The sequence below is a fragment of the Gossypium hirsutum genome, chromosome A13 (assembly GCF_007990345.1).
Source record: "Gossypium hirsutum isolate 1008001.06 chromosome A13, Gossypium_hirsutum_v2.1, whole genome shotgun sequence".
NCBI classification, from domain to species: Eukaryota; Viridiplantae; Streptophyta; class Magnoliopsida; order Malvales; family Malvaceae; genus Gossypium; species Gossypium hirsutum.
This window is the reverse complement of record NC_053436.1, coordinates 58,580,561-58,588,424: the sequence shown is the minus strand read 5'-3', so window position 1 is coordinate 58,588,424 and position 7,864 is coordinate 58,580,561. Positions and strand designations below refer to the sequence as shown.

The 7,864-nt window shown below is 37.4% G+C and overlaps 1 non-coding gene across 1 annotated transcript; it reads left to right on the top strand.

The window, feature by feature from the left end:
- The first annotated feature begins 255 nt into the window (after positions 1–255).
- On the top strand, positions 256–364 carry LOC121212944 (small nucleolar RNA R71). Its single transcript, XR_005908315.1, has one exon. It is a non-coding gene; the product is annotated as a small nucleolar RNA R71 (small nucleolar RNA).
- Positions 365–7,864: the final 7,500 nt, after the last annotated feature.

The window sequence follows — 7,864 nt, the reverse complement described above, 5'->3', positions numbered from 1 at the left end:
CAGCTTCTATTCGGTTGATTCTATCCACTAATTCCTGATATTTGTCATCCTTCTAGACAACCTTCATCGTATATGGTCTTTGGTCAAATGTATATCGTTCAGTTGGCCACTAACGGGAATTCATTGCAATCCTTTCTATTAATTCGTACGCATCCTCATACATTCTGTTCATTGGGGCTCCCATTGTTGCTCTATCTAATCCTAACTTTGAATGCACATTCAACCATTGTAGAAAATTTACAGTCGTAACCATTCAATCAATGTTGTTAGCATTTCTAAATCAACATTTTAAAACGCTCCCATGCTTCATGAAAACTATCCCCCTCTAACTGTTTGAACATCAAAATTTCCCTTTAGCTGGACTGCCTTACTAATGGGGAAGAACTTTTGTTGGAATTTCCCTGCGAGTTTGTCCCATGTCGTGATTGATCCTAGTGCCTGTTGATCTAGCAAAGAAAAGGCGTTATCAATTAATTAAAAAGGGGAACAACCGAAGACGAATAGCATCATCAGTGACCCCATTGTATTTGAAGGTATCAAAAAGCTAAAGGAACCATTTTGGATGTTGACTTGGATCTTTTGTCATTGGTCCTTGAAAATGCAAATTATTTTGGATCATGGATGGCTTAATCTCAAAATTATTGGCCGTGATAGCTAGCCTCATTATACTCCCTTGAACCATATCCAGCTTTGGTAGTACATATTCCCACAGATTCCTCTCCTTATGCGTCATGTTAATGTGTGTAAGTAGTTGTGGTTGTAACACCCCAAACTCATATCCGTCGCTAAAATAGGGTTATGAAGCATTACCAAAATATACAGATCAAGTAAATAGATATTTCTTTTATATAGAATTCAGGTCAAAAATCAAATATAAAGTCCCTTATATGAACCCTCGAGGTCCAAAACATCCATTAGAAACGATTCAGGACTAAACCGAGTACTCAAAGAATTTTTCGCAAAATCTCAAAATTTTTCCTAGGTGCAGTGGTGCCAATGAGCCGCCTCTGTCTCAGGCCGTGTAACTCTTTGATTTGGGTCACACGGTCAAGCAACACACCTATGTGCCGGACCGTGTGTAGGTGCAGGGGACACACGGCTAAGCCACACCCCCGTGTGTCAGGCCGTGTGATCAATTCTGAGCATTTTGTTTTGACATTTTAAAAATGCAGGGGACACAGAACCAAATCACATGCCCATGTGCTAGGTCGTCTATCACACACAGCTGAGATACACGCCCGTGTCTCTCCCCGTAGGGACAAAAATAGGTTATTTTCCAAGCCACATTTCTCACCCAATTTGTCTTCCTCTTACACCAATACTTTAACATATTCACAAGCCATTCTTAAAATAATTAATTCAAGTCAAAACCAAGTCTCGTGCATGACATAACATCACATACAACCAATGTGCTCTTAAGCACCTCAAATAACACTTTACCATCATGTAACCAAACATATAAAACTTACTTAACTTATCAAATTCACCTATATGCATATTTTACCAAATATGCTAGAATTAATCATCAATATGCCAACATGATTTCTATCATTTAACCATTTAAGCAAACACCAAACATGTTATAGCCTCATTTATACATATCAAAACATGTTCATCACAAGCCATTCCAATGGCTAGTTATAACTCAAACATTTACATGCCAACATTGGTTAATTAACCTATACATGCCATTATAACCATAATTAATATATCATATATACCAAGATGGGATGATGGTTAATGTGAGTGATCTCCTCCTAGCTTCTAATCCAACGATCTTTTGAATTACAATAAGACACGGGAAAAATAAAACAAAGTAAACATGAAATGCTTAGCAAGTTCGTATAACATGGTAAATAACTTACCATATATTTATGTTGAAAATAAACATGCAAGGCACAATCAACCAATTTGGTCACAAGCCCTAAACACTTATCCTCATCATGTTAGCCAAGTAATCACATATAATAGTCCTTAATCATGGATGAAAAAAGTCATCAAGCAAGTATCACATTCCAGTAACAACCAATTCATGCATCTTTATATCAGGTAATATCATTTCCATGTACTTCATGTACATACGGGTAATAGTTCGTTTCTAAGTCATACTATCTCATATAAACATTAGAGTACATAATCAGGAAGCACTCTCTCGAGCCATATAATAGGAAACTCACAAAGATCCATTAATTACGAAACTCACAAAAAGCCTATCAGGAAGCTTATCTGGACTATATAACAGGAAGCTTATAAGAGCCATAATCATGAAGTTCACAAAGAACTTTTAATCAGGAAGCTCACGAAGAGCCTATCAGGAATGCTCACAAAAAGCCATGTAATAGGAGCTCTGGATAGCTTAACAGGAAGTTCAACCAAACCATGTCAGGAAGCTCATAAGAACCTGTATCAGGACACTCACGAAGAGCTGCGTTTGTGTTCGCAATAAATGTTGGATCACAACCGATCAAATCGTGACGCTCACAAAGAGTTGCGGTAGTTGCAACACATGCTGAATCAGTACCGATCAGGATGCTCGAAGGAACTATGTAACAGGAAGCTCGAGAGGTCTTATAATAGAATGCTCGTAAGAGATATGGTGTGTCCGCAACATATGCAGGACTGCAACTAATCAGGAAATCCTATATCCATCGAATCCCATTATTCAGACGGGATTTAATATTTATTGTGCTTTGTCGGATATGTAACCAATTCCTTATATTTTACATTTATATAATTCACATACACAACATTTAATTCAACCTTATAAATATACACAATTTAGTTACACGAACTTACCTCGACAAATGTTCATGTAGATAAAATCTACTAATCCGACATTTTCTCCTTTCCTCATTCTAACTCTGAATTTGATCTATCCAAATCTATATGAATGAATTTAACATTAATTCATGTTCATTTCAATTCAATTCACATCTTAGGAAAAATTACTATTTTTCCCCTAAACTTTTAATTAATGACGATTTCGTCCCTAGGCTCGGAAAATGAAATTCATGCAATTTAATCCTTATTCCAAGCCTAGCCGAATTTCTCATATAATATTTATAGCCCATGTATTTCATAAAAATTTAGAATTTTCCATGAATTTTACAACTTTACAATTTAGTCCTAAAATCATAATTTCGTCAAAATTCATTTTACAAAAGTTGTTTATCTATCAATAACCTTTCATTTTCTACCATAAATTTCAAAATTTCAGCATACTCGTCCATAGCTAAATTAAGCTATACGATCTCAGAAATATAAAAATCATTAAAAGTGAGACAAGAAGACATACCTAATTGATCAAAATAAGCTTGCTTGAACTCACTTTCTCTTAGCTAGGGTTTCCATGGAAATAATTTGGGAAAGATGATGAAAAAGATGATATTTTCATTATTTAATTAATTATCTTTTATTTTTTTCACTTTCCAATTTCATCCTTTTCTTTATTTTATTTTCCATGGATGAATCATCATCCTTAACCACTAAGCATTTTTAAACGGTCTACCATATAAGGATCTCCACTTTAAAGTTCTATAACTATTTAATCCCTTTAGCTATTAGAACTCAACTTTTGCACTTTGTGCAATTTGGTCTTTTATCAAATTAAACATGTAATCGGTAAAATTTCTTTACGAAATTTTTATACGACATTACTATCATACTATAGACCGTAAATTAATATAAAAATAATCTTTTCTTTCGAAATCAGATTTGTGGTTCTGAAATCAGATTTGTGGTCCTGAAACCACTATTCCGATTTTACCAAAAACGGGTTGTTACAACTCTCCCCCTTAAGAATTTTTATCCTCGAAAATCTCACTAGTAATGAGGTAGCTTCTTCTACATCGTGTCGTTGTCAGAAAACTTTTACAAAAGCTACCTTTTATTTCTCAATCTTTTACTTCAAGTGCCAGAATTTTGATCGGCTCCTCATTATAAGTCATGTTAGATTAAATTTCATTATCTACCAGAGAAATAACATGTGACGAATCAGATCGGTACTATCGTAACACAACATATGAAAAACATTATGTATTCTGTCAAATTCTGGCGGTAATGCCAATCAGTATGCAATAGCTTAGATTCTTTCAATAATCTCATATGGCCCAATAAATCGAGGACTTAATTTGCCTTTATGGCCAAACCAGAGAATTTTTTTCCAAGGCGAAACTTTCAAGAATACCTTGTCACTAATTTGATACTCTATTTCTTTTTGTTTTAAATCCACACAGAATTTCTGACGATCAAATACTGCTTTTAAACTGTCTCAGATCACTTTTACCTTTCTTCGTTTCACAAATCAGGTCAACTCCATGTTTCTTTTCTCACCGACCTCAGTCCAATACAACGGAATTCTACATCTATTGTAACACCCCAAACCCGGCCCAGACGTTATGGCTGAATCTGACGTGCCACATTGAAATTAAAAATCCATGTTTCATTTTAGTGTTTTATAAACCGACTTTTGTTGAGCTAACAAAGTGAATGAAAGCTGGGCACCAGGTAGGAATCCGAAACAGAGGAGGTGAGCCATGAAGGCTGCTTAAGTACCAAGCTCTTTGATTGGATCCAATCCTAGACATGCCCACAACCATTGCCCCACTTGGTTACAACGAGTTGAAATTTCTTTGATAAATCAATTAATCGTGACGTCGTGTTATTTTCAAAACAAGTATCGTTTTAAAAATGCATCCTAAGTCTAGCCCATTTGAATTATTATCAACCAGTTTAAAGTTATAAAAAGAAAAATAGATAAAATAAACCCAGAAAAATAAAGTTAAAATGGCCTTATTACAATCCAAAAATAAATAATAAATGAAGTAACCTAAAGAAACCAATCATTTATTTTAAAAGCCCAAAAGCGATCACCGTGGCCACTCTAAATTCCCTCTAGCTCCGAGTCCCCATATTAAGGCCCACCTACAAGGTTAAGGAAAGGGGGTGAGTTTGGAAACTCAGTGTGCAACAAGCCCCTTTCAGAGCCCAAAACAATTTTAGCCTGGTGGGCCTAAGCCCAAATTCAATCTCAGCATATACTGGGCTGAAGCCTTTTCATATTTCATATTTCATAACACTGGGCCGAAGCCTTTTCATATTTCATATTACTGGGCCGAAGCCTTCACTTTAAACGGTATGACCCATAGGCCTATTTCAATATCATATGCAATGTTAATGAAAGAATGCAAGCCCATTTGGGGAGACTACTCAACCCACCATCCGCTACTTTCCACCCGTACCAACCAAGCTCTCCATGTGGGGAATAACTCAACCCACCCAACCAAACTCTCCACTGGCAGCATAGCTGCTTTATCATATAACTGGAGGCCTAGCCTCTTTTAATAACTGGGGCAAAGCCCTTTTGATAAACTGGGGCAAAAGCCCTTTTCGGTAAATTGGGGCAAAAGCCCTTTTTGCACTTCCTCCATCCATATAAACCCATCCCAATGCATTATGAATACATCATGTGCATATCATACATATCATGTATATCAGAATCCCATGTATCAAATTCATAATTAAATCCTAGGGGTATAATGGTCATTTTACCTAGGGGCAAAACAGTCATTTCCATATTGTAAGGGTAATATCATCATTTTACCAAATATTAGGGTTTTCCATGTTCATTATCAACTACTAGCAATTCATGCGCTTAAACAGCGATTCTGGCCCATTCTTAGCGAAACCGAGTTATTGGGCCAAAAACCCCTAATGGGCCTTACGTAGCCGATTTAGTCATCTAGGCCCATTTATCCCATTTCCATAATGGACTTAGCCGTATTGACGCATGATCTGACAAAATTCCATTTTCTACCAAATCTACCCTAACTGGCCCGGTAGCCCATTGGGCCCGATTTCATCCCCTCGAGGTCTAACTTACCGTGATGCCAAAGACATGCTCTTACCTTTTCCAGCGTTCCCAATCATCAACTTAGCCAATCTAAATAACCAATGAGCATTCGCTTGCTCACAAGTCCTCGAAATGCCAGAATTTCGGTATTTTGGCTTTTCGGCATTTATCGATTTAAGCTACGAAAGAGGGTTCGTTACACACCTGATTTTCAATATTCCTTGACGAGATCTCCTACGCGATTTCTCCTATAATCAACCGCTTATAGATTAGAACACGTTAAGAATTAGACCAAATCGAAGACTACCTATTATCATTACTTTACACATTCGGCCACCATCCATAATGGCCTTGGAACCCATACCTTTGCCGAAATTGGTGACTAGATTTAGTCACTCCGATGATCCAAGCTAATCCAAGTTGACCCTACGCCTTGCTGCTCCTCCACTGTACAGACCACAAAAGATTAAAAGAAGAAACCCATTAAGGCCTATACCCATATTCAGCAACCTCCTTAAACTATAGGGGTTTCGGCTTTTGTCAACAATTACTATTAAAATCGCTTTAGAGTACGAACACTTACCACAGTCTCTCTTCTTGAATCCATGTAAAGCTTAGAAAATAAAGGGATTGGCCACCAAATAGTGAAGGAAAACAGAGAGTTGCTGGTCAATAAGATTTCAACACCACCTAGCTTCACAGGTTTCGGCTTTTGCGATTTTTCGGCAAAAGTGGAGGTAAGGGAAAGAAACAATAGATGAATGGAGGGGAGTAGTAGGCTGGTTTTTGAGAAAGAAAAGGGAGAAAATATGAAGGGAAAGGTGATAGATTCAGCTGGAAAAGAAAAAGAGAGAAAAATACTAAACCAAAAGAAGAAAATGGCATAACCTAGTCCCTAATGCCGAAAATTCTAACCTAATACCCCTCTGTCGAAATCCCCTCTCTAATCCCCTCAAATCGGCTAACTCTACTCCCTCTCAAATCCCTAAAATCTCTCCCCTTATCCCTCCTTAATCCATGCGTTTGACTAATTCAAACTCTCTCCCACAGAGTTCCATTTGGCTACAACTCCTGCCTGCTCAAAGCATAAAAATTAACATCACCTTTGCCATCACAGGGAATCGAACCCAGGTCTTCCCCCAACCACTTACACGATACCTTTTTAGCTCCCTAGTGGCATCACTTAGCCACTTTACCAGAGGCTCTTTTGTGAAACATTTTACCTACAATTTTTAATAAGACCACCTATCCAACGCCCCTAACTTCTTAAGTCCAAAATTCAAAAATTCTACGAGGTTTTGGCCAACACATGGGCCTTTCATAAGCCCATTTACACCCTCCAATTATGAATTTCACAACCAAAATGCCAAATTTTAAAAACTTTACAAAAATCTCGAAAATCATGAAAAACTCAAAAATTAGGATGTTACAACTCTACCCTCAAAGAAATTTCGGCCTCGAAATTTTACCTGATCCAAACAGTTGAGGGTATTGCTGACGCATTACTTCCTCGGTTTCCCAAGTAGCTTCTTCTTTGCTATTGTTTCTCCAAAATACCTTCACTAATAGAACTGACTTCCTTCTTAGCACCTTGACGTCGTGATCGAGTATTTGCACAGGTTCTTCTTCGAAGGTCAAATCCGACTGTCCTTGGATTTCTGCAACTGGCACGATATGAGTTGGGTAAGAACGATATCGCCTTAGCATGGACACATGAAAAACGTCGTGAATACGATCCAGCTCTGGAGGTAACTTTAGCTGATAAGCCACCGGCCCTATCCACTTAATAATTTGATAAGGCCCAATAAATCGTGGACTCAACTTGCCCTTCTTACCAAATCTCAATATCTTCTACCCAAGGCGATACCTTCAAAAAGACCATATCCCCCACAGCATATTCAATATCCTTACGCTTCAGATTGGCATAAGACTTTTTTCGATCCGCTGCCTCCTTTAACCGATTCCTGATCACCTTAATTTTGTCTTCAGTATCTGCTACCAACTCTGGACCAA